Source organism: Rousettus aegyptiacus, unplaced genomic scaffold (assembly GCF_014176215.1).
Source record: "Rousettus aegyptiacus isolate mRouAeg1 unplaced genomic scaffold, mRouAeg1.p scaffold_m13_p_11, whole genome shotgun sequence".
In the NCBI taxonomy this organism is placed as follows: Eukaryota; Metazoa; Chordata; class Mammalia; order Chiroptera; family Pteropodidae; genus Rousettus; species Rousettus aegyptiacus.
Window position 1 is genome coordinate 49,226,782 of NW_023416286.1, and position 25,273 is coordinate 49,252,054.

General features: G+C 38.0%; 1 pseudogene; it reads right to left on the reverse strand.

Annotated features, from left to right (window-relative positions):
- Window positions 1–2,269: 2,269 nt before the first annotated feature.
- LOC107511105 lies at window positions 2,270–25,005 on the reverse strand (annotated as a pseudogene).
- Between the last annotated feature and the right edge of the window lie 268 nt (window positions 25,006–25,273).

Below are 25,273 nucleotides of genomic sequence, written 5' to 3' on the forward strand. Positions count from 1 at the left end.
ATGGGAACTCTGTACCAATTTTGCATTTTTTTTCTGTAAATCTGAAGTTTTTTAAAAATAAAAAGTTAAAACAGACACATCTATACTTTTATCCAACTGTGCGGCAAGACTCCCACACTGTGTAATGTGTTCTAACCTATTTCTTTCAGTCTCCAGCAATGTTTTCTACATGCATTCCAACAGTATTTTATGACAAAGGAATCAAGAATTTGCCTATTATTTTCTTTGTATCTCAGCTACTTGAACCATAGTTGGAAGTGCTCTTCAATAGTATTTGACTACTAAAATTGCTAAGTTCAAAAACTCAAAAGAGACTTCTGGAAATGTGTCAAACATTTAGTGAAATTTCATAATGTGCTGTATTGCGGATCTTAAAAATGGTAAAATTTTATCTTCATTTTCAAGCATTTAATCCTTAAGTGTCTTGCTCACCTTGATGATTTCATACTATTATGAGCTAATATTTCAAAACATGACATGCACTTAGAAGACGGTTATCTTTAATGATCTCGAGTGTAAATCCACAGTTTAAACAGTCTTAATCATTTTGAGATTCCTGGCCTCGTCAGACTTGGTTGGTTGTCATCGTTTTTCCCTGTAGAGTGGACAACAGAAATTTGTGTTATGCGTAGAAGTGATCTTTGCCATCTTGTGGTTTGCTTGGGTTTGTTTCATCAACCTGACTGTCATTCTGTGATGCCGTGCAGGATTCTTTTTTAAGTCAATATTCCACTTTGCCAGAATTAGTTTTCCTTAAAACTGGATTGCTTGTAAGTCCAGTAAAACAGACACACCTGGGTTATAAGATTCTGGGTTATAAGATTCTGGGGGGACAAAAAAAGCCACTAAGGCTTCATTGTCATCTCTGACTGGGGAATCCCAGGTAGGATGCCCTCACATTCATGTGACAGTGACCATCCAAGAGGCTAATTCAGCTAGGGTCCCAGTGTCACTTTGAATATTAAATGTTGGTTAAGGGTAGTTTCTTTCCTTCTTAGATGAAAAAAAATATCAATAGAAGTCTAGATTATTTTCTTCCTATGCTCCAAAACTGTAATGTCCAATAAAGTAGGCTTAGCCTCATTTGGCTCTTTAAATATACTATAAATTAATTGAAAGTATATAAAATTCAATTTTAGTTATGCATTTTCCACCAGCCATATTTCAAGTGCTCAGTAGGAAAAGGCTACCATATTGCATAGAGCTGATATAGAACATCTCCTTCATTGTGGTACATTCTACTGGACAGTTGATTTTCCTATATGGGCTGCTCTTTGTAGCTCACTACTTTAGAGTAGCACTAAAGATCTATTGGGCACGAGCCCTGGCATGAACTAAAGGTCAGTGCACAGACTGTGTCTGTAGTCCAGGGTTGGAGAGTCCTCTATGCTAAAGGCACTCCCTCTCAACCACCCCTCCATTGAGAATGTTCTGTTCATTACTTTTCTCTCTCTCGGCAGCTTGCAAAGCCAGGGAGACCCTGTGAGGCCCTTGTGAACTCTTTGCTGGGGTGTATGACAGCCGAGCCCAAGGCCTGTGCTTCCTCTTGATGCCAGCTGGGGATCAGCTTGCCCTTAGCAACATCTAAAAAGACCAATAGCTACCTTGGATCTAATTCCTCATAAATCAAAGGCAAAATATTAGCTCAAGCTGCCAAAACAGGGCAAGCATTATTTGTCTTGCGGTGGTTTATTATGGAACAGCTTATTAAGATGTCAAAGAAATCCAGTTCTGAATGAAAACCCTTTAGAAAGTCCATGTAATGGAAGGAAGACAGTGTGAACCCCACACCAGCTGAAGGTGGGAGCGTGAGGCGGGGCGAGGGGGCATCAGGAAGAAGGGAAGGGGGGCCGTGAGGACAGAGAAGCAAGAAGAGACAGACGAAGTGAAGCCATAGAAACTGTCTGCTTTACAATTTAGCCAAGAAGATTTTTCAGGTGACTGAAAGTATTAAATTGGCATATGCCAACCTGTATTTCCAGCATAAATTACTGTTTGCCTGGGCAAGAAGGCAAAAACCACTTTCCAAGGCCGGAAAAATTAGATCAGTGGGAGTCGAGGAAGCAATCAAACAATCATTCAACAGCCCGACCCTGCACCTAATGAAAAAGAAAGTCCTTCTCTGACGAAATTTCTCACTCTGGAGGCCTGCTATGAAAACAGGAATCTTAGGTGGCGTGGTCATTACATGCCCAGCTGCACTGGTAAGGAGAAGAGAAACATTAATGAAATATAGTTCAGTAGGAAAAAATTCTTTCCTGACCACTTTTCACAAGGCGACAACAGAGAAGGTGGTGAAGTTGGGATTCTTTTCACTGGCTTTTGCCTTGTGAATCTGATCCTGGAGGGAGAAAGAAATATGGGAGGTTTGAGCACCTTGCTGCTGGAGGATGTCAGAAGATATATAGCTGATTTCTGTAACAGGAAATAACATCTGTTTTTACTCAGAGACCAAATAATATTTTTCAAAGTCTGGCTGAGCAATCGGGTTTTCTTTTACTGGCATACTCAGCATGGTGCCTTATAAATCTGAAGCTAACACCTTTTTCTTAACCTGCTCCTTCTGCTGACATATCGGAAAACAGAAAAGCTTATATTCTTCCCTCCATGCATGGTCCTGTAATTTCCCTTAGCACTAGATGGGATTTCCACTAGCCCAGGGGAGGGAAACCTAATGCTGTCTGCAGCCTGTCGCTTACTCCCCTTAAATGTTTCACCCAGACCCATCCCCTGCCTCACACAGATCTGACAATGCATTCTCCATTCTGTCCTAATGCCGCAGGACATAATTTGATCGGAGTTATGATGCCCGTGCTGAAAGGGGTCTTACTCCATCAAAGAAAGAGAACTAAGCTACTTTTTTTTTAAAAAATGGAGGTCTACACGCAGACAGTACAGTATAGAGAACACACTAATTTTAAGTATACAACTCCATGGTTTTTTCTATGTTTGTACACCAGGTCAAGGTCTAGAACATTCTCAGCAGCAGGAATTTCCTCTCACACAGCATCCCTGTCCATTACCCACTCCACCCCAGGGCAACTGCTATTCTGATTTCTATAAATATTGATTCTTCCCATGACCCAGGTACAAACTATGGGGCAACTATTCTCTTATGTTAACCAAGCTCATTAGTCAGATGTATAGAATAGTGATGCCAATTTATTAATTCGCAGTTAGAAATGCAATTTTCCCAGGCACTCATTCCCATCTGGTAAAGCCTCTCTCTTGCCAGGAGCAGGAGACATATTCAAAGTCAACTTCCTAAGATTCTCATTCCTCTGGGCAAGAGCTAGTGAGCATTGCTAACATTTTGTTGCAATGATTCTTCCTGTAAGCTTCTATACCAACAATTCTTCAAAAATACAATAATCTAACACTAACTTGAAAAAGACTAATAATACCAAGTATTGGCAAGGATGTAGAGCAACCTGAACTCTTATCCACTGTCACTGGAATGTAAGTTGGTAAAATGACTCTGAGAAAGTACCTTGCAGTGTCTACAAAACTAAACAAATGCCTACCATATGACAAATTATTTCTAGGTTTATACCTAACAAACATACATGAGTTCACCGAAAGATGTGTGCTAGAATGTTCACAATAACTTTATTTATAATAGCCAAAAACGGGAAGGTACCCAAAGGCCCATCTATGGGACAGTGGATAAATATAATAAAATACTATTCATTAATGAAGCAGAAAGATAATAGTAACACATCTAGTAGGTGGCAGAGTCAGGATTTGAGCTCAGGGATGGTGGCGCCAGAACCCCACTCTTAAAGATTAGACTCTCCTGCCTCTCAACACATATAATAGTCACAGGACTTTCATATTCGACAGCATCGGCTTCCTCTCCCCTGAGCTGGTGGAAATCCCTTCTGGTGCTGGTGGAGCATAATTTGAAGAACCATTTTGGAAAGTGAGTTAGCAGTCTGTAATAAAATATAAATGCATGTGTCATAAAATCTAGTGATTAATTCACTGAGATATACTCTAACCAACACTGACACTGACACAAAGAAATGTGTGCAAGCACAGTTGTAACAGAAAGCAAGAATAAATAAACCGTCATGTAATCATTAGGTGGAATGCTGTTACAGCCATTGAGATAATAAACTTTATGTGCGTGCATCTATTTAAAATACGCATAGATCTCACATTTGATCTGTATGATCTACTCAAAAAATATAAATAAGTTCTAAAAATGTAATGTGATTAACAGAATAAAAAGGCAGCCCACAGAAAGGGCAGACAATACTTGCCAATCATATTTCTGATAATGGATTAATATCCAGAATATTTAGAGAACTCTTAATAACAAGAAAACAAACACATAACCTGATTAAAAATTGGGCAAAGGACTTGAATAGACATTTCTCAAAAAAGACATACAAATGGCCAATAAACAAATAAAAAGATGCTTAATATCACTAATTGTTATGGAAATGCAAATTAAAACAATAATGATATACCATCTCACATTCATCAGTAAGTAACAAGTAAATAAATAAATAAAAACAGGCTAGTGAGAATCCACCTGTATATAATTGGCTGTTCTCTTTGAGTTTAACTTAAGGAGATATTATCTTTTCTCTCTCCTTCTTCCCCAGTGTTGTGGATCATGTGTTACATGGAATTTTATGGAAATGTATTTATCACCTTGCATTTGGGAACCCTATAAATGTATGAATTTGTTGACAGGATTTTCTACATGTTTATGTAACAATGCCATCTCTTTTTTTTCTCACACTGGTGAACTCTTCATAATGTGGGGGATGGGGAGCCGATATGTTTATACACAGACCATGGAGCATTTGGGGGTCAGAGGGCGGGTTTCCAAAATTGAAAAGGACTCAGAAGTCTTGTTGATAAGAAATAATTCAAGTTAAAAACATGTATTAAAAGAGAGTTATAGCCAACTGAAAGCTTAATTCATTTAAATAATATTAATTCTTTCCCAAAGTGAGAATATGAGAGAGCTCCATCCATCTGAATCTCTTTTTATAAAATCCAGGCAAAGAATTCAGGTATTTTTTTCACGTAGACCATCTTCTACAGATGCTCAAATATTTTAATCCCTCAGGAGCCATTTGGGTCTTCATTCAGGAAAAATATGAATAAGGCTTTGTATAGAGTCCAATTTCCTTTAACACATGGTAATTTCCCGATGGTATCAATCAGGCTTAGGAATTCGGTCACAGTCCTGCAATTGGTGAAAAGGAAGGTTTCTCATGCTCAGCGTCTGACCTTGAGTCCTAAAATCCTTCTACTTGTCCAGTACTCCCTGTCAGGGGTTAATTGCTAAATTGAGTCACTGAGCCTGAGCAGCCTTCAGTGAAGGGCTCCTTCCCTAGCTGCCTTCAGAATGAGAAAACTGGATCCTGATTTTCAGTATGGGGCTGGACACAGAAAAATGTATCTAAGGTCAGAATAGTCATTTCATTGTTACTTGGCATTCTTCACCCAACAAAGAAGACCTAGCAAATTAATTTGTGTTATTTGTATTCAGATGAATAAAGAAACAAAGAATTCTGATTGAACTCTGTTGCCACTGCGAAGTTTTTTACAGTCACAAATCTTTTATAGTCACAAACAATGGATGAGGAGCCTTCCTCAGGCTAATTTCATGCCTGTACATTTCTTAAGGTGGTGGCTGCAAATGTGAAACAGCTTGCTCCAGTGGTTTCCCAAACTTTGTACTGAGGAACCCCGGGGGGCACCACAAACCCCCAGTATGCTACAGGATACTTTATATTTTCTATAATATCCAGCAATGTTCCCAAGAACTAATAGGTCGAAGGAGTTCACTATTTCAACATTAGATTTCAGCTACATGTCTTTAGATGATATTGTGTCTTTGTGAAGCTGAGTTTTCTTCAGCTGCTGTGATAAAAAGCAAGAACCAGGCAATCAATGTGGAAAAGGAAATGAGGGTGCTGTGTCCAAGGATTCCAAGGACTGAGAAATTTTGCAGTGACCACTAGGTGTGGTGGCCCATTAGCAAGAAATAGTGGTTATTTAAGGACAGCATGAAATTTTATCTTTTTAATTTTGATTTGTATGTATTATATTTATAAATGGTGACCTAGTTGCATGGATACAAATACTAAGTTGTTTAGCTGCTCCTACTAAATAAACTCAATTAAGTATTTCTTTTTGCCAATGGGCATCATGAACTGAGAAAGTTTGGGAACCTCTGGAACAGGCTAACATTGCCCTGAATTAATAAAAGAGGTGAAAACAAACCCAGAGAGTTCAAAATGACTTGTCACATATATTTTTAATTCTCCCTATTATTTTGCCCAAGATGAATGGCTCATTGAGCTTTAGCTCTCTATTTTCCCAAACCCAAACATACAATTTAAAATGTTATTAAAGAAAAACATCTTTTTAAAATAGAGATCAAAATTCTGCCAGTGAATAAAACATAATAAAAAATTAAGATTTCTGTTCCCCAGCTGCCTATTAACTAACTGGTGGCCATAAGCCAGTTACTTAACTAAAAATCCCTTTTGCTCCAGACCCAGTACCTTTTTTTTTTTTTTTTTTGTAAAATTAGAGCTCTCCGAGAAGTCGGAGGCAGCAGAAAACTAATTCTTATAAGCAAAGTTACAAATAAAAAGCAAATAAAACAAAACTCCCAATTAATAACAACAGAATTTAGTGACAACTTGATTAATGAATCCTCTGGGGGAAAAATCTTCTATGTGTAAACGTTGTCTCTGATTAAACCACAAGAAACAGAAAGCACCTCATGAATCATATCTGACAGTGGCGGTCAGTACTTCTTTCAGTTCAAGGGCACGCCACGATTGAATCAAACCAAACTCCTCACACGCCCTCCAAGTGTTGGTGCACAGCCAGATGTAAGTGTGGGTTGGTGACACCCAACTCCCCAGCCTCCTCTTCACACATCCCTCTGCCCCAACTTGCTTGAGCCTCAAAATTCTCCTATTTTCTAGACTCCTAATTCCAGTAAAACGTGAGGGGGCTCAAAGCCATGGCGTTTAGGCACCCTGACCGATTGCGTGGTTCCAATTCTCCGGCTGCTCTGTGCTTCTGTTTCCTTACCAGAAAACAGGGGTATTACTAATTTCTACCTTATAATGTTGATGTAAAAATTTAATTAACAAATACACATAAAATATTCACAATGGCACTTATGGCCCTTAATAAATATTGACTGTTATTATTTTTAGGATAAATATCTATTATGGAGTTGCAAAATCAAATGATGATACTATTTTTAGGCTTTTGAAATCTGTACTGAAATTTTCCAAAAGAAACTTTTAAACCAACTTACCTTTTTTTTTTTTTTTCTGAAAGGGCCTGTTTATCTGGGTGAACCCTCATTAATATTGGATATTTTAAGTTTTGTAAACTTGCCAGTTTGCTCTTTAGACCATTGCCCCACTCCACTCCTAGAGGTAAATTGGTTCCTACCATACTGTCATGCTATTTAAGTACTGTTTTGAAGCACTTTGTGCCATACCTCCAACACCCATTTCTGAACTGACAGTTCCGTCTATTCTTTGTGGCTGTAGGGCGGCCTTGGTGCAGTGGACCCTGGGGATGTACCAACAACAGCCTTTCCCTCTTCCTTCAAGCACAAGCTCAGTTTCTACTCAGATACCAGCGTCTCACCCCCTCCACCGCACTGCCCACCCTTGTTCCCATCCCAGGTTGCTCATGTGCTTTGGGAGCAGAGCAGAACCTTCAAAGCCCACCCACTGAACCGCTGAGCAGCAACCCTCAACCCAGGCCCTTCGCCACTGAGCGGGATCTGCTCATGTGAAAAGAAAGACAGAACAAGCACCCCCCAAAAAGGCAACAATATTTATCAGAGATGTTACGCCAACAATATTTATCAGAAAAAAATTGAATTTTAAACTGAGAAAAATGCATCTTATTAGAGGAGAGAAAGGGAAAAGTATGTTATGAAATACATAGAAATAGAAAATGGGTACTTTTAAATAGTTAAAACATTAAATGGTTATATCTAACAAATTAAGAATTATTGGGTAAAAAGTGAAAAGGACTAGATTATCTATAAAATATTTTAGTGTTTCAACTTAAATAGTATTGTAGAAATAAATGGTCTTAATAATCTGAGGAAAAGCAGACTTAATCTATAGAATAGAACCAAAAAACCAAAAAAACCCAGGATGGGTGTCTCAGAGATATGTATAAGTAGTTCAACATCTGCTAGTATTTTGTCAAGGGTTTTTGTATCCATATTCATAAGAGATATAGTCTGGAGTATTCTTTTCAAAAGATGTCTTTATTTGGTTTTGGTATCAGGGTACTCTTTGGCCTCATAAAATGAACAGTGAAGTGTTTCTCTTCTGTTTTTTGGAAGAGTTTTTGAAGAATTGATATTAATTCTTTAAATGTTTGGTAGAATTCAGGAGCGAAGACATCTGGGTGTTTTGTTTTGTTTTGTACATTTTATTACTTCTGTTTGTCCCCCATCAGCCTCTACTTCCCCTCTTTACCCCATCCCTACCCCCTAGCTCTCCTTTCTAACCCTTATAATTGCCCTCTCTCTACCTGTGGCAGAAGATCAATAATCTAAGTGCCCACTCCTTCTGCCTTGTTCTCATTCAAATTTCCAGTAGGTGTTTCTGAACCTCCATGAGAATAGGGAAGAATTTAGTAATCAATTCAGGCCGGTCCTCAGGGCACATTCTCCTGGGCTCTGTGATTTATATCAACTTGTTCATCCTCTAGAGGACTCTGGAAATACCACTTTACAGTTTGAAAATGTCAAATGTGTCACTCTTGAAGAGGACTTTCAAGAAATCAGAACAGCCACTGAGGCTTATGGGCTAAACCCATAGGAGAGTGGTTTAGAATCCATTCCCACTGCCCTCCCTCAAAAGCTGATTGGTCAAAACATGCAGCTGAAAGCCTCTAATTATGGACGTAGATCAGACTGTTTGGAAGGACGGCTGCGGTCTCATTCCGGACACCCAAACAGCTTCTCCCTTCATCACTAGCTTCACTTTTGGCTCACACCGGGAATTAGAGATGTTATCTAAAACAGTGTAAATTATCGTCTCTCTGAAATATATATACTAGGTCAACACCATGAGGAGCATTGCAGGAAGGCCAAGCAAACACAGAGCAAACTCATGGCTGGACAACTTAAAAATTTGAAGGAAACTAGCCCGGCAATCTGTTCCCTCCCAAACCCCCACAGGTAGGGATGTTTGCAGATTCTATAAAGAAAAAGGACCTTGGATTCAGGATTGCCTGGCCTTAAAAGGCAAGAGAGCACAAGAGTCTACAAAACCATCTCCCCGTGAATTTCCTTCCCTGTGTGTCCACAAGTAATTCAGTGCACCAAAGGGAATTATCATCCCCATCGGTGACCACCCACCACCTCCTAGTGGATTCAGGGGCAACATATTCACCATGAACACCTCTGGTTTTCTTACCACCTTAGAGCAGGCATACTGTGGCGAATCGTCCACAAGATTGTCTTTATCCAAGCTTCTCACTTTCTCACAAGGATTTCTCACCACCCAGCACATCTTTAAGAAGAGAGTTACTTTCCAACCAGGGTATCAATATACTCTCCCAAAGGCCCGCCATCGAGTCTCTAACTCTATTCCTCACACCTTTGTCCTTTTTTGGCTGCCCTTAACCATCCGCCTTTCCTTGCTTGCTTCCAAAGCCCCTGAACCCCTTTAAGACCTCACGGGAAAACTATGTTAACTGAAATTCCTGACTCCCTTGGGCTGCTGCTCCTGATCCAGGCCAACTGTGGTGGGGCTAAACTGCTCAAAGTAGAAGTAGACGCTTCCATGCCACTGCCAAGATTTTTGTAATGTTCTCCAAAACTAGAAGCCCCCCAAGGTCTACAACCTATAGTTCTAGGACTCCTTAACAAGCAGCGAGTGAGAGAATACACTCGGGTATGGGAGAGAGAGCCAGCCAGGGTGTGGATGGTTCGGGTGTGGGTGAGAGAGCTCACTCACCTGTGGGCATAGAGCTGAGAGAGTCAAGTCAGCGTGAATGATAAAGCCGGATCAGACATGGGTAAGAGCCAATTCAGGTGCGGGCAAGCGAGCCCTCCTTTCTCCCTGTTATTCTAGAGGGAGGCAGTTTCAGAGTGACAGGGAAATGCTGTTATTGGGGATTAAAAAAAAAAAGTGAGAGAGAGAGACTAATTTTTACAATTTTTTTTCCTCCAGTAATAGGAGCCCAACTAACTGGTGGTAAGATGAGTCTAGCTCCCTGCTGCTCACGGGCATTCTTACAGGCGTAGTAGGTGTTGTGTGAGTGTTGACAGGCCTCAGTGGCCTATGTCTGGAATAAGCTGTGCCATTCCCAGGACCTTCTCCCTGCTCTCTTGGCTCACAAGCAAGGATATGTGAGCAGAAAACAGGTCAACTACGTAACTTCACATTTTCTGAGAGAGGGAATTAATACATAAGTATTGAACATGACTTGGATGTTATGCTAAGTCCAGCATTCATGAAATTTTCCTGTGGAGCTGACCTTTGGAAAGTCTCAAGATATAACTATGCATGAAACATCTGCCTATGGTTTCCAGGAGTACATGACCATTCAGTTTTCCTCTGTAGTGTTCAATATATTTTCTGGCACCAGGGAACAAGGCAGAATGCCACCCATGGCTGCTTTTCCATCTGTAAGTTTGGACAGCTTCTAACCTAAGACTCGAAGATCTTAAGGGAAAAGGCTTTGGTTCAAAATTCAAAGCCACTGAGATCCAATCTTGTCAAAGTCAAATGTTTCATTAAAATTTCTATTAACCTTCTCTCCTAAGAGTCACTCTAAATTGATTCTTAATCCATTTTGAAAGATTGAAACAATCAGTAGTCCGTTCTCCCAAGGACTTGCACATGCCGGAGGCCTCCCCACCTGCGCTCAGGCCCCCATCATAGTCCCTCGCTCGCTGGAGGAAATAAGCAAGCATGTCCTTCAGAAACCGCAAAGACCATGACTGAAGAAGGAGCAACAAGAGTTTTGGCCTCTAACATTTGATCTCTACCACTTACCAGAAAAATCTTCTCACTTACAAAACTTGTTAAAGAAACTTTTTCAAATCATTTCACCTCTTTGTCCCTCAAGGTTCCTACAGACTCACCTTGTAACTGATGGACTTACAAAAGGTTAAAAAAATAACTTTAAAATAGAACATTTATTGTTTTTCTCTCATTATGAAAGTAACATACATTTATTTATTTTTGTAGGCAATTAAAACTAGAAAATGACTAAGTAGATTTTTGATTTTTGCTTCCTATAAAAATATTATAGATATTGTATTTGAAAACTTTGAAGAGGAAAGAACCAGAAAATACACATTTTAAAATATTCCTAACATCAAAAATAGGAATATCTACAATAGAAACATCAATATCCAAATGAAAAAAACTAATGACATTAGATTTGCCTCCAAAGGTACAAAGGCATTGAACTTAATGTGGCATTTTCTCTAAGAGCAACCTGACACCTTGTACCAGTGAAAATCTGAAAAGCAGCTTAAAATAAAATGACTTTTGGATAAAAATGTGGCCATCCATCTCTCCATTATTTCAGAGACAAAACACTCTAAAGGCCTAAAAGGTTTAAGTAGCCCAAACTGGTTGATAGAATTGAGCTTAAAGGCTATTTATTCAAAACCACATCTGCTCACTGAAGTAATCAACTAGATTTATTCTACTGAGGTTATCTTTGTGGACTAATAAGTAATATAATCAAATTTTTTGACTTTAGTAGACTCTAGAAAAGAAGGTGTATTTTGTTTCAAGATACAAAGTTGAACATATAAGGATTAGACTTACTCATTAACTATGCTAACCAGGATTGACTCATCCCAATTCACTTTTCTGTCCATTCGATCTCACCTGGATAAAAGGCGTGTTTTAAGACTCCTGTTGCATTTCAGTTTCGCCTTACATTTCTTAAAGTTTTACCTTATAAATTTGATATTGTTAAAAACTTGTAAATTTAATTTTTAATTTTTATTTATTTTTATTTAACTATTTTACTTTTTAACTTTTTATTCTTTAACTATTTTTATTTTATTTAACTATTTTATTAATTTTAACCTTTTATTTTGGAATGATTACAAATGAATGCTGAAGTCGTAAGAAACAAAAGAATACTCATGTTCTTTACTGCAACGCTCCAATTTATTAATATTTTATCACATTTGCCATGTCATATATTCTCTCTCTGTATTATTATTATTATTTTCTGAACCACTTGAAAGTAAGTTGCAGACATAATGTCCTACTACCCCTAAATACTTAAGAAGTATTTTCTAAAAGTAAGGTCACTCTCCTATAGTCTTTACTTATCTTTTAATGACCTTGGTAGTCTTAGAGAGTACAGCCTAGTTAGTTACCTTGCAAAATGTCCCTAATCTTGGGTTTGTCTGATATTTCCTCATGATTATATTCAGATCATGCATTTTTGGTAAAAATACCAAAGAAAATGGCTCTGTGTTCTCCTCAGTGCATCTTAGCAAGAGGTACACAATGCCAATTTGTCTCATAGCTAGTGATGTTATCTTCTATCATTTGGTTAAGATGGTATATGCCAGGTTTCTCCATTGTAAAGGGAATCGTTTGTGGTCACTTAGAAACTATATATTTACAGTATTATTCATTTACATTAGAAGAGACCCACTAATTCTTATTTTATTCAATAGGTCATGTCTATTACTATTCTTATGTACTGTGATGCTCAGATTTGGCTTGTAGAAGTTCCTTCAAGATGGCTTCTTTGTCATTTTGACATGTTCCCAACATATTTGGCATTTCCTTAGTTTCTGACACAAGAAGGTATTTTAGGCTCAGCTTGTATTTTCCCTGTGCAGCCAGGAATCAGCCATTTCTCAGGAAGCCCAGGTTCCATTCAGTGGAGGATGGTGTTAGAAACCGAGATCTAGATAGGCTCATTGCTACTGGACTGTCATTGCTTCTATAAACTTTAAGTGGAAAGACCAGAAACATATATGTGTACACACACATACACACACACGTGCACACACAATCTATATTGATTTTTCTATCTATACATATTAAAACTATGTGTTCATATTGACATAACTCTTTTTCAATGTAACAGAGATTATTTACACTTTCCCCTTTTCATATTTGTGATCCTCTAAGAGTTTAGAATTTCACTCTGATTATCCTCAGTACATTTACCTACTTGCTCACTTTCCTTGTCTGACTAACCTCCTGGCCATTCAGACTACCTATTTGGCCCTGAGCCTGCTGGACCAACCACGCTGGTGTCCTCCCTGGCCCAGCCCTGCCAAACTTGCTGATTAAGCCACTGAATTCTCTCAGCTCCCAGTCCTACCAAAGGCACTAGTCACACCAGCCCAATCCTTGCCATTAAGCAAAGAGAAGGGGAAGAGAGATGCTGTTTTTGATTCGTTAATATTGATAACAGTTATACCTACATTGGATATTGTTCTCATTAAAATTATGAAGCACTATACCATGTTTAAGTCTTCTTATTAATTTAGCATAGTCTGAAATAAAGATTTATACTTTTTGAACTTTTTTTATTTTGAAATAATTTTCTATTTATAGGTAAAGTTGCAAAGATAGGAGAGTCCCATATACTCCTCCCCGGTTTCCCCTCTTGTTTACATCTTATACAACTATGGTACATGTGTCGAAATTGAGAGATGTACATTGATACATTACTATTAACTAAGCTGCAGATTTTACGTGGATTTCGCCCATTCGGGGATGAATGTTCTTTTTCTGTGTCAAAATCCAGTCCAGGATTCAGTCATCATATCTCCTCAGTGTCCTCTGGTCTGTGGCAATTCTGTAGTCTTTCCTTGTCTTTCGTGACCTTGATAACTTGAAGAGCACTGGTCAAGTATGATGGAGAGTGTCTCTTTATTTGGGTTACTCTGATGTTTTCATTGTGTTTAAACTAGGGTTATGGGTTTTGGGGGAAGGATGCCGAAGGCGAAGTGCCCTTCTTTTTCCCCATATTATATCAGGAGTGCATGATGTCAACATGACCTATCACTGGTCTTGTTAATCTGTATCACGGACCTCTCCAGTGTGAAGTTACCATTTTCCCATTTCCAGACTCTGTTCTGTGGAAGCAAGCCACTAAGGCCAGTTTCACTCTCAATGGGAGAGGTGGGGATTAAGCTCTACCCCTTGGGGTGGGGCGGGGTAGGGGTGGCGGATGGTGGTTAGCTACATATATTATTTGGAATTCTTCTGTAAGAAGATTTGTCTCCTCTACCCTCTTTATTTATTTATTTGATCATTTCTTTATATCATTATGGATTAATATTCAGTTTACTATACATACAGATATATAGATACAGAAATAATTATAGATATATGTGTATACATTGGTTAGTATACATACATTTATTTCCTAGCTTCATTGGCTAAGAAGGCTTAAAAAAAATGATAACCAATATCAAGAAGCACACCTGACACTCAGTTGTTGGTGTCTAAATATCATTCTCCAATGAAGGGAAACAGGCTCCTTAGGAGAACAATTGATTTGAGGGCTGGGGCTGGGAAAGAGCAAGATGAGCCTGGAGGACCTAGTGGTGTCAGAAAGCAAGGACATGCTCAGAAACAAAAAGATGGGAGTATGTCAAAGTATTCCTAAAGGCCAAAGCTTGAGCAACAAAAGAATGACAGTAAATAAATAGAATAAATTAACAACACGCTAATTAATTATTAATTAATTAATGTAGTATTGGGTTACAACCCGAAATATAAAATAAATAATTATTTGTTGATATCTAGCCTTGCAGTCTTCTCTCTGCACATATGCATTTCCATTATACACAAACACCACAGACACTTTTATATATTTAGAATAATACACAATGTTTCACATGTGCTTTTTTTCATTTAGCAGTATGTCTTAGAGATAACTCCGTCAGTAAACAAAGATTTTCCCACGTTCTTTTTGTTATGACTGTGTGTTATGTCAAAATATGGACACTTACCTTGTATTAAATCTTTTGCTATTGCAAATATGTTATTGGGATAGCCATTCAAAATGCCATTTGATTTGCCATTTGAAATGCAATTCAAATTCTAATAGTCACTGCACAGCTACTGCAACATGTATATCCATAGGATAAATTTCTGGAGGTAGAATCACTGGATCATACTTCGTTTGAAAATTTGTGGTAGCTTTTTTTTTTTTTTATAGTTACTTCTCCCTATTTTAAAATGAAAAATATCTTCTCAAATTTCCCTGAGAATGTTAATCAGAGCCTGTACAAATTCTCTGCCATATTTATTCCTTTCACAGGGGCCATGCACATCAGGGATTCATTGCACACATCTAGTCATTTTTCATTGTAAGGTAATGTTTACATATGAAAGTTAAATTTTTATTTTAATGTTTTGTTGTTGTTGTTGCTGTCATTTAAATTGGTCTTCAGGAGAAAAGTGAGATGCACAAACTAAAAATTCCATCATATCCTCTCCCCTATCTTCAAAGATATTTTGAAATAAAAGTGTTTATATATTGTTTGTTCATTAAATGAAAATTTAGATTAAGTACACTTCTCCATATCATTAAGTGTTCTCCAAATAGAAATTCTCAATGGCTAAATAGTATTCCCACTATCCAGTTAAGCATAAATTTTTACACCATTTTTCTATTATTAAATATTTAGCTTATTTCTTTTGTTTAAAATAATTACAAGCAGTAACATAAATTATGACTAAAACAGCAATGTATATCTTTACATGTAAATCTTTCCAGACATCTCTGCTTATTTACTTAAGAAAACTTTTGAAAGTGATGTCAGACAATCAGTAAGCACAACTTCAAGGTCTGAAACACAATGGCAAATTGCCCTCTCTACCAATTATATCCATTTACCACGATTAAATCCATTTACCATTCCCCTATAAGAGGAAGGTGACTTCTGGGAAGTAACTTAAAAGTTTCCCTAATCTTGTTAAAATAAAATTCTAGCAAAAGATTTAGCTAACCAAGATTTAGCTAACTAAATCCTAAATAGGATTCTAGCTAAAAAGGATTTAGCTAATGATGGATCCAGCAGACTCTGAGCTGTTTGAAACCCAAGGGCTGAAAAAGCCGATGCAGCATTATTTGAAAGCAATGAAAGGTCACACTCTTTCTCTCATATTCAAATGAGAGGTCATATCCTTCCTCCGTATTCAAATTGTGAAAATTAAGAAATAGAAACCTCATTTAAAATGGAGTTGGGAGGCCAGAAGAGAGGACTCTCACACTCTATCACTCAGTACTACTGACATTAACAGCAAGAGACATATATTGCACATCCAACAGGAAATGATACTATTTTACTACTTCGGCAAGAAGAAGGAAAGATTTTTTTCTTGCCCAGTAACAGCTCAGCCAATGGGAGACTGCCATAACTCAGCCAATGAAAAGTCACTATTTCAGGCTAATCGTTTCCTATATTGGACTCTTCATTTACAAAAGCCCCTCCCAACTCCATAAAAGAGCAATCCCCTCCTTTATCTGAACTCTCAGTGGTTTGCCATTAGACTGCATATTCTGAATCGCAATTCTTTGTAGTTCCCAAATAAACCCATTTTGTTGGAGAAACATCTGACTGTGTATTTGTTTAAGGTCAACAAAATGGAAGGTCATAACCTCTCCCCTATATTCAAAGATATCTCCTCCCTGATCTAAAAATCCATTGCATTTTAATGATCTTTTTGTGTGAAAAATCTGAAAGTAAGACCATAAGGAAAAGATATTGAGAATGATAAGCGTTTCTAAAGGACGAAGTTTTGGGAGGAAAAAAGGGGTGGTGGAGTGCCAATACAGAAAGGGCAGGTTTGGGCAGATGCCACCATTTGGGCACATGCACCAACTTCATTATAAAGAAGGACCTAGTGAAATGGTAAGAGGAGAGTAAAGGGAGTCCCAAAAGCGTGCAGGTGCCCCATAGATGTCTGCAAAGGGTAGGCGTGGAGACAAGAGTGGAAGGGGTAAGGAGGTCTTTTATATATATATGCCTTAGAGTTTGCTAAGTCTATGTGCAGCGCCTTGGGTGGCCACGTTCCCTTGTTAAGTAAAACTTGGCAACATTCAAGCTGTGTTGGAGAGACTGAAAAACGTATTGGAATAACTTGTTTTAGAAAGGCACCTGGACTAAAGATCTAACTTTTCTTAATTTGATAGAAATTTCAAACCATAAATTATTAAAGGACCAAGATTTCAAAATGTCTTTTCCCATGAAACAGCAGGGTTAAGCTAACAGCCAGTTTTAAAAACATTTAAAAAATAATGGAAATAGTTTTATTAAGCCTTTTCAGAACTTCAAAAGATACTTTATCACCCACAGTCACACTACTTTTCAAATAAAGTGAGAAACCTAGATTACTAATACTAGAATATATAATAGAAGGAGACATGAAATTCATTTTGAATTATGCAGTATGCATAATAAAGAAATAAAATGAAATTAAACTTATACAATGCTGTACTGCATTTCTCACTGCATTGGCAAAGAACAGAACTGGGCTTAATGGTTTAAACTTTTTTTAAATCTTATATTTTGTTTCTTTGTTTTTTTTTTTTTTTAGTTTTGTATGTGTGTGTGTGTGTTGTTGTTCTTCAGTTTTAAACTTTTATTTAAAGTAGAAGTGGCATTTTAAAACCTCTGGACCTATGAAACAATAATGTAGGCATTTATAAGATTTTCAAATAAGCATGTGGTTAGGCAAAACAGAGAAAGGCCTTACCCCTAAGGTCTGGTAGGCAGAAAAGACCCTCAGTTGTACCACTTCTTGGAATCTGCCTCAGTCTGCACTTCTACAGTGTGATCTGAGGGAGGAACTGCCAGTTCGAGTCTTTGCTCAAAATGCCTCTCACACTACCTGCCAGAAACCACCATCTTTACAAAGTGGCTCAGAAATTCTTGGCATTGGAATACAAATTCAGAAAGATAGCAAAACTCTTATCACTGAATGGAACATGAACATGACACAAGACTGTGTTTATGATTCAGATTTTCTCCCCTTTAAGTCGTATGTTAGCAGAGCTGACAGCAGATTAGGAAACAGGGGCAGCTGCCTGGTAGAACACACTTTAAAACCAGAAGCATTTTTGCTTAAGAAAATAATTAAACTAGTGTCTTCCAAACTGTCTTCATTGTTCACGCCATCATCAAATATTTGAGCACAGATCCCTAGTCTATGATATTTGTAAATCACATATATAAAATAAACTAATGTATATATAATATATATATTTTAAGGTTGTTATCTTATGTTTTATTATGTATAACATATAGTAACATAAACAATTATAAATATTCTAGTATTTTCTTTTTGCACTGTAATGTGTAATTTGGGGCAGCTCCTGCGAATCACACTGAACTTTGGCGTCTACTAAAATACTAAAGGCATTAATGAAAAATATATGCAGCCTGTATTTCTATGTATAATATAAGAAATGCAAGTTGAAGAAAGGATGGAAGAGGCAGGGAAAGGAATATGTTCTAGATATTTTCATTGTGTTTTTTTCTTGGTTTGTATTATATTTTATCAGTCACATTTCTATATAGAGACCACGGCACTTAGCTTTTGCATTTATTTAAAATGTTAAATTTCAACTTAGTTCTCTTAAGGAGAGAGCTAGACAAGTAACAAATTAAAATTATGTAGAATATTAAGAAAGAAAAAGAGGAAAGAGCATTGGGGTCAGTGGCATTTAGATATGTCCAAGTTATCTAGGAAGAATGAGGACAGGAGGCTGGTTAAATGTCACCTTGAAAGTGTCACTGAACATAGTCCTCGAGAATAGTCAAGAAAAACTGAGTCTTTGGTGGGGTATCATTAAAATCTGAGCACACAGGAGCAATAAGAAGCCTTGTTCGTGATAGGATGGCAGTTTGGGACATTGAATGGGGAGCCTGGGCCAGATATCGCTTACTGCCCCGTGGACTCACACCCTGCTTCCATGGCCTTACACCCCTTCTCTGGTAAAAACTACTCTTCATTCAAGTTTCAGTACAGCAGCCTGTTTTTTCAGTGAAAACTTCCCAGCAGCTCCAAAACAGAGTATTTCGCTTTCTCCTCTGTGCTACTGCTGTGCCCAATATATACTTCCACTGTTGTTTATTTTTTTACCTTATATTGCAGTTATTAACATTAGTCTCTGATTGGGAGAACACCGAGACAGGAATATGCCTCCTTTGTAACTTGTGTTTACCACAGTGCATATAACACACCATAAAAGCTCACTGAGGAGATGAATGCTGAATTAGAAAGATATGTATTGCCAAAATAATCCAATGATCATGGCAAATGTCCGTACCAAAGATGGAATGTGAAATATTATTGGAAAGTAGCAGGAACTGCAAAATTTTTATGCTGAAAATATTTTCCTAGTCCTTTGTGATCTGATTCCTACAATTGTGCAATTCGTCTACAACATAAACGTCTTGCTGTCCAATTGGATCGAATCCATGCAATTTGAATTAAAGTATAAGCAGGCAACTTCCCAGTTAATTTGACTAAAAAGTTCATGTGGATAACCAACTTCTTAAGGAATTCTCTAATCCATATTGTGGTGTTTAATTATAGCCTTAAGAGTTTTCAGAAAGGATATTACCTATTGTACTTAGAATTTCAAACCAATTACTTGAACTTGAAATGTTTGTTTTTGGCGTTTCATTCAAATAATATTTCCTGTGCTTACGCTAATGCGTGCCAGGTCCCAGGACATAAAAATAAATCAATCATGGTTTCTGGTGTCTAGAAACTCAATGTTTAATGGGCAGAAGGGGGCCGATAAAAGACTTCTATTTTCAGCAGTATTGCAAGCTCCATATCCAAAACAGCCCTCAAATTAAAGTGATTAATATGTTAAAAAATATTTCTTAAATGCATTACTGAGATGACATGAGGTTAAAAAAATTAATAATAAATCCACAAAGAACAAAAACTAAGTGAAAGCATAAATCTTTGTTAGTGCCAAAAATGTCTTTTCTCCCCGTAGGCCAAAGTCTGGAGCTTTTGGGCTTCTTCCTGGAGGCCTGTGCGGGGCCAAAGGAACAGAGTAGGTAGGGAGGAGACTTGGCCTGGGCAGAGTTTATCGACCTTTCTCAGGCTTCACAAAGGCTGAGGAATATTGCTTGGAGGTTCTGGCCCAGAGCCCACCTCAGTTGGAAAGTCCAGCACAGTCCATTCTCAAAGAGCTAAAATGAAAAATTTGCCATGCAGAACAGGACAGCTAAGTCGTCTTTCTCACTCTTGGTCCTACATGAAGCAGATGTAGCCGCCAGTCCCCAATAGACACACGGACCACCAGAAATCAGTGAGTTATAGGAAACACACTCTTTATTCAGCCAGCTGGGTCTGCCAGGGGTACTCAGACCCCAAATTAAGCAGCCCCGAAATGTAGAGGGACAGGGTTTTTAAGCCCAAACCCCATTCTTCATTCTGTCTGAACACAAAGTCTATTTTACTAACTGTCAACCCACAGGTTGGTTGTGCAAGTAGGATTACAGAAGCAGAAAGCTTACCGTTAGAATGTTATGTTCCTGTGGGTGATAGCCTATGTTCCCACAGGCGATAGATAGCCAAGCAGTAATTTTCCAGCCAGCACACGGGGTGCACAGGCCAGCTTTCATTTGTGTTTGGGTGTGAGAACTTATATTTGTTGTTATATAGTTTGGAGAACCCTAAGCTGGGATTTTAATTTAACTTGGTTTCCAGGTTGTTAGTGAGTTAGTGGAAGAAAGAGAACCACGATGGAGGAATTCGCCTTCAATTAAGGCCTCAAGAATTCCTACAGGTAAAATTCTAAAGAGATTAGCTGTTTCGCAGTAAAAAGAAGTAAACAAATAAACAAACAAAAGAAACAATGTACTACAACTGAGAATAACAGCAAAATAAAATCCTTAAAGACTACAGATATTAGAACTATCACACAAAAATTATAGGATAACTATGTTTAAATAAAAAGCCTTATCTCAGAGATATGAAAATACTAAAATATTATCAAATCAAATACAGAAACGCATTAAAAATAATCTATCATGTCTATTAAAAGTTTATTTCAACAATGCTAAGATTTTTCAAAATTAGAAAATTTACAAAATTTTAAAAAAGGAGAAGATCCACATATAGCTAGCTGCTCCCACCTCAGCACCCCACTTAAAAAAGAATTATCTGGTTTACAACTGTGCCACCCTGAACACGCCCAATCTTGTCTGGAATCTAAGTAGGATCGGGCCTGATTATACTTGGATGGGAGACCACCAAGGAAGACCAGGCGCTGTAGGCGCAAACAAACAAACAAACAAACAAATAAATAAGAAGTATCTGACAAAATTCAACAATAATTTCTGGAAATACCAGAAATCATAGGAGGAACTTTCCTATACCTGACAAATAGTACTTACTAGAAATCTCTGTCAACTTCAAAATAATGTGAAATACTCAGAGTATTTTCATTAGAATCAAAACAAGACTCTCATGAAGAAAGGTAAGAGAAAGCTTCCAAATGGGAATGCTGACTATCAACCATGGAAATACTCTAAGCAAATATTGTACGTATTTTACAAATTAATCTAAAATAATTAATGGAAACAAAAGGAATGTTTGTCTGTTAAATATTTGTAAAAATACTACAAAGCTATTGCAACAAAACCAGTGAAGTTTTTTCCCCCCAAGAGTAAACAAATGAATCGGTGGAAGCTGAGACATTCATATGTACATAAATATTTAGTATATAATTGAGTTGCTGTTTCATATGAGAAAGTAATAGACTATTCAATTTTTGGTTGAAACAACTGACCACCTGTTTGGGGAAAATGTTTGGTGAGGGTTAACATACATTAAGTTTCAGACACTTTTACATACTTATCTCATTTGAACTTTATATTAACACCTTGAAGGATAGGTGTTATTACTGATTTTACAAATGAAAATACTGAACTTCAGAGAGATGAAGAAACTGTGTACAGGTCACACAGCTTGTAAAGTACCAGGGACTGAAGCCGGGTACTTCTGGTTTCGTAGTGGCTGAAAAAATGACTCTTACTGCAAATTACTGCTTGACTATCGCTATGGGAACACAGGCCTTTGATTATATGAACATAACATTCTAGACAAGCTTTCTGCTTCTATAACCCCGCTTACACACCTGACCTGTGAGTTGACAGGTAGTGAATAGAAGAAAAATAGACCTTTGTGTTTAGACAGAAAGAAGAATGGGATTGTGGGCTTAAAAATCCTGTACCTCTACATTTCGAGGCTGCTTAACTTGGGGTCTGCGTACCCCTGGCAGACCCAGGTGGCTGAATAAAGAGTGTGTTCCCTATAACTCACTGAGTTCTGGTGGTCCGTGTGTCTTTCGGGGGCTGGTGGCTAAAATAGTTTCAAGGCCCATATTCCCCCTTTTGACCTTAAACAAATAGCCAAATATTTCTCCAGCAAAATGGGTTTATTTGGAGACAATAAAGAATTGCAATTTAGGACATGCATTCTAACAGTGACTCACTCGCAAGTCCAAAGAAGAAAGAAGAAGAACATTCTTTTATAGAAGAAAGGGGGAGTTCAGAGATACTATTGTAAACAAAGAATCCAGTGGAGGAAACTGGAAGTTCAAAGTATTTTTCATTGGCTGAGTGATCGTAGAGTGCGGGACGGGGGCGGGGGGCGGGGCTGGGAAGGAGAAGATCCTCTTTCTTCCTGCTGGAGTAGTAGTAGGGTAGAAAAACATATTCCTATTGGAGATGGAAAGTACATCTCTTCCTGTTTGGAGTAATTAATGATGAGCGGTAGGGCATGAGAGCTCCCCCTACAGGCCCTCCCAACTCCATTTAAATGAGGATTCTGTATTTGAATCTTTACACCTCATACCACATGGCATCATTCCTATTTGCCCATAATATTCAAGGAATTTCAATAATTCCTTACTCCAAACACCAAATAAATTCCAGATGGATAAAGGGTTTTTTTTTTTTTAAAAAAATGTAAAGAATATAGGAGATATAATCTTCAACTAGAAAAGGTTTTCTTAAACAAAATATGAATCCCAAATAAAGAAAAAAAGTTCAGAGATGATCTCAAAATTTAAAGCTTCTTTACAATGAAAGCTGCCACAAACAAATGTAAAATAAGAACAGACTGGGAGAAAATATTTATACATAAAGTAATTGGAAAATGAGTAACTTTAGAATAAATACAAATAGTCAATACACATCTGAAGAGTTAATGAAAATTACCAGAAACAAGCAAAGTGCAATTTATATTTAAATACATAATTTATATTTAGAATGTAGAATATGTATATATTATATAATATGTGTAAAATGTGTAATATTTAAGTAGTTAATACAATATATAACTATATATTTTTCTCAAGATAGAAAAAATTTATTTGGTAAATATACAATGATAATGTCGGTAAAGGGAAGTAAGTATTCTCATATACTGCTGGTGGGAGTGTAAAAGAGCACAGATTTTGAGGGCAATTTGGCAGAAAGATAAAGTGTGAAAACTTTTTCTGCTAAAATTTCATTTCTATATATCTATCATAGATAAATACTCATACATGTGCATGATTAGACCGATACAAAGATATCTAAGGATGATTTGCAATAATGAAATAGTCTAAACGATCTAAATGTTGATCAATAGAGGAGTGTTTAAATAAAGTTTGGTATATCAAGAGGACAAAATTATTTGCAGTAGTTAATTATATGTTAATTACTCTTCATATACTGACATGGAAAGATCACCAGGGTGAAGTATTACATAGGAAAACAAATGGGTATTTCAAGAATAATACATAGGGTATGATCCCATTTATGTGAAAAGCAAAGTAAAGCAAACTGTCTTTGCGTAGCTATTGTCTGGCCTTCGGAGGTGGCTGTTTCCCAAGGGCGACAGTCTGTGGAGAGGAGGGATCAGTCAGAAGCTGGCTTGCCCTGTCCTTTCTTGCCTTGGAAGTCTCGTGGTGTCATGCCTGCTGCACTCTCCTCTTCAGGGCAGGTGTCGAGGCTCATCCACAGGCTGGGGAGGAAAAAAGCCCTGCCTGTGATGAGAAGAGTGTGAAATTTGTGCTTTTAAAAGTACCATGGAGAAGTGAGTATAATTTTCTATATAAAAGGTCTGTAGACACAGGTACTCAACAACTATTGATACTTGTTATCTCGGTGAGGTTAGCAGGATTGGAAGCAGAGGTGGTGGTTGACTTAGTTGATTTGGTTCAACCCAAGTTGAACTAGTTTAAGAATAAAAGTAGCTACTAACTTACTTACTTGCTTATTTATTTACTTACTTATTTGTTTGTTTATTTGTTTTCCCTGCCTCAGGTTTATTTGTACAAAGGAGGACACCAGCCCAATATAGACAGCAGCCCAAGGGACACACCAGTTCTTCCATTCTCACATTGGCAGACAGACTTCTATCTGGAGGCTTCATGGGAGCCTGGGCACCTTTGGGAGCCGAAGCGTGAGCCTGAGGCAGAGCTGCAGCTGCAGCCTGGGCTTTGGTTTGAGCTTTGGCCTTGGACTTTGGCTGACAGAGCCTGAGACCCTTAGCGATACCGGCATGAGCACGTTTCCCAAGTTTGGGGTGAGTGATGTGGGCGAGTCGACTGATCTTGGGCTTAACTTCCTTGGGCTTTACAAGGGCCTTGATAGCCTCAGCATGCGCACTCATGGCATTGGCGTTGTTGGCTTGCATATTCTTCAGCCCCTTCTTGTTGTGCTTCTTGGCAAAGCGCATGTTCCTCAGGAATTTGGGGTCCGTCCCCTTAAGAGATTCGTATCTTTGTGATCGTTTTTTTTTTTTTTTTTATGCCATTTCAGTGCCATTTTCGGCCTGGTTGTGCGTGGTGTGGTTCTTGGACTTGGCCATGCCTGCCCCTAATTCCCGGCTCTTGAAACGCCTGGGACCGGAAGAGAAAAAGCCAAAAGTGGAACTCACAAAATTGGCTGTTCCAGGGGTTCATGTGGTTTCAGGTATTTAACCGATGCCATTTGGCAAGTATTTCTCTCTGTTTCCCAGGCCGACTTTCTCCACATCGTGGGTAAGGCAAACCCTGGAAGCCCCAGATAGAAATCCTCACTGCTTAGAGCTACAATGGAAGGAGAAAATGTAATTGTGCTGGTAGCTCCGGGGGTGGTGGCAGGAGTAGGGGCGGGGCGGGAGTAGGGGGTGGCGGGGGAATCTTCCAGGAAAGATAGTCATGATGGGCTTGGCCACTCATTTACTCATCATTGTGGCCAGCAGGGGGCGCATTTTGATTGGACAGG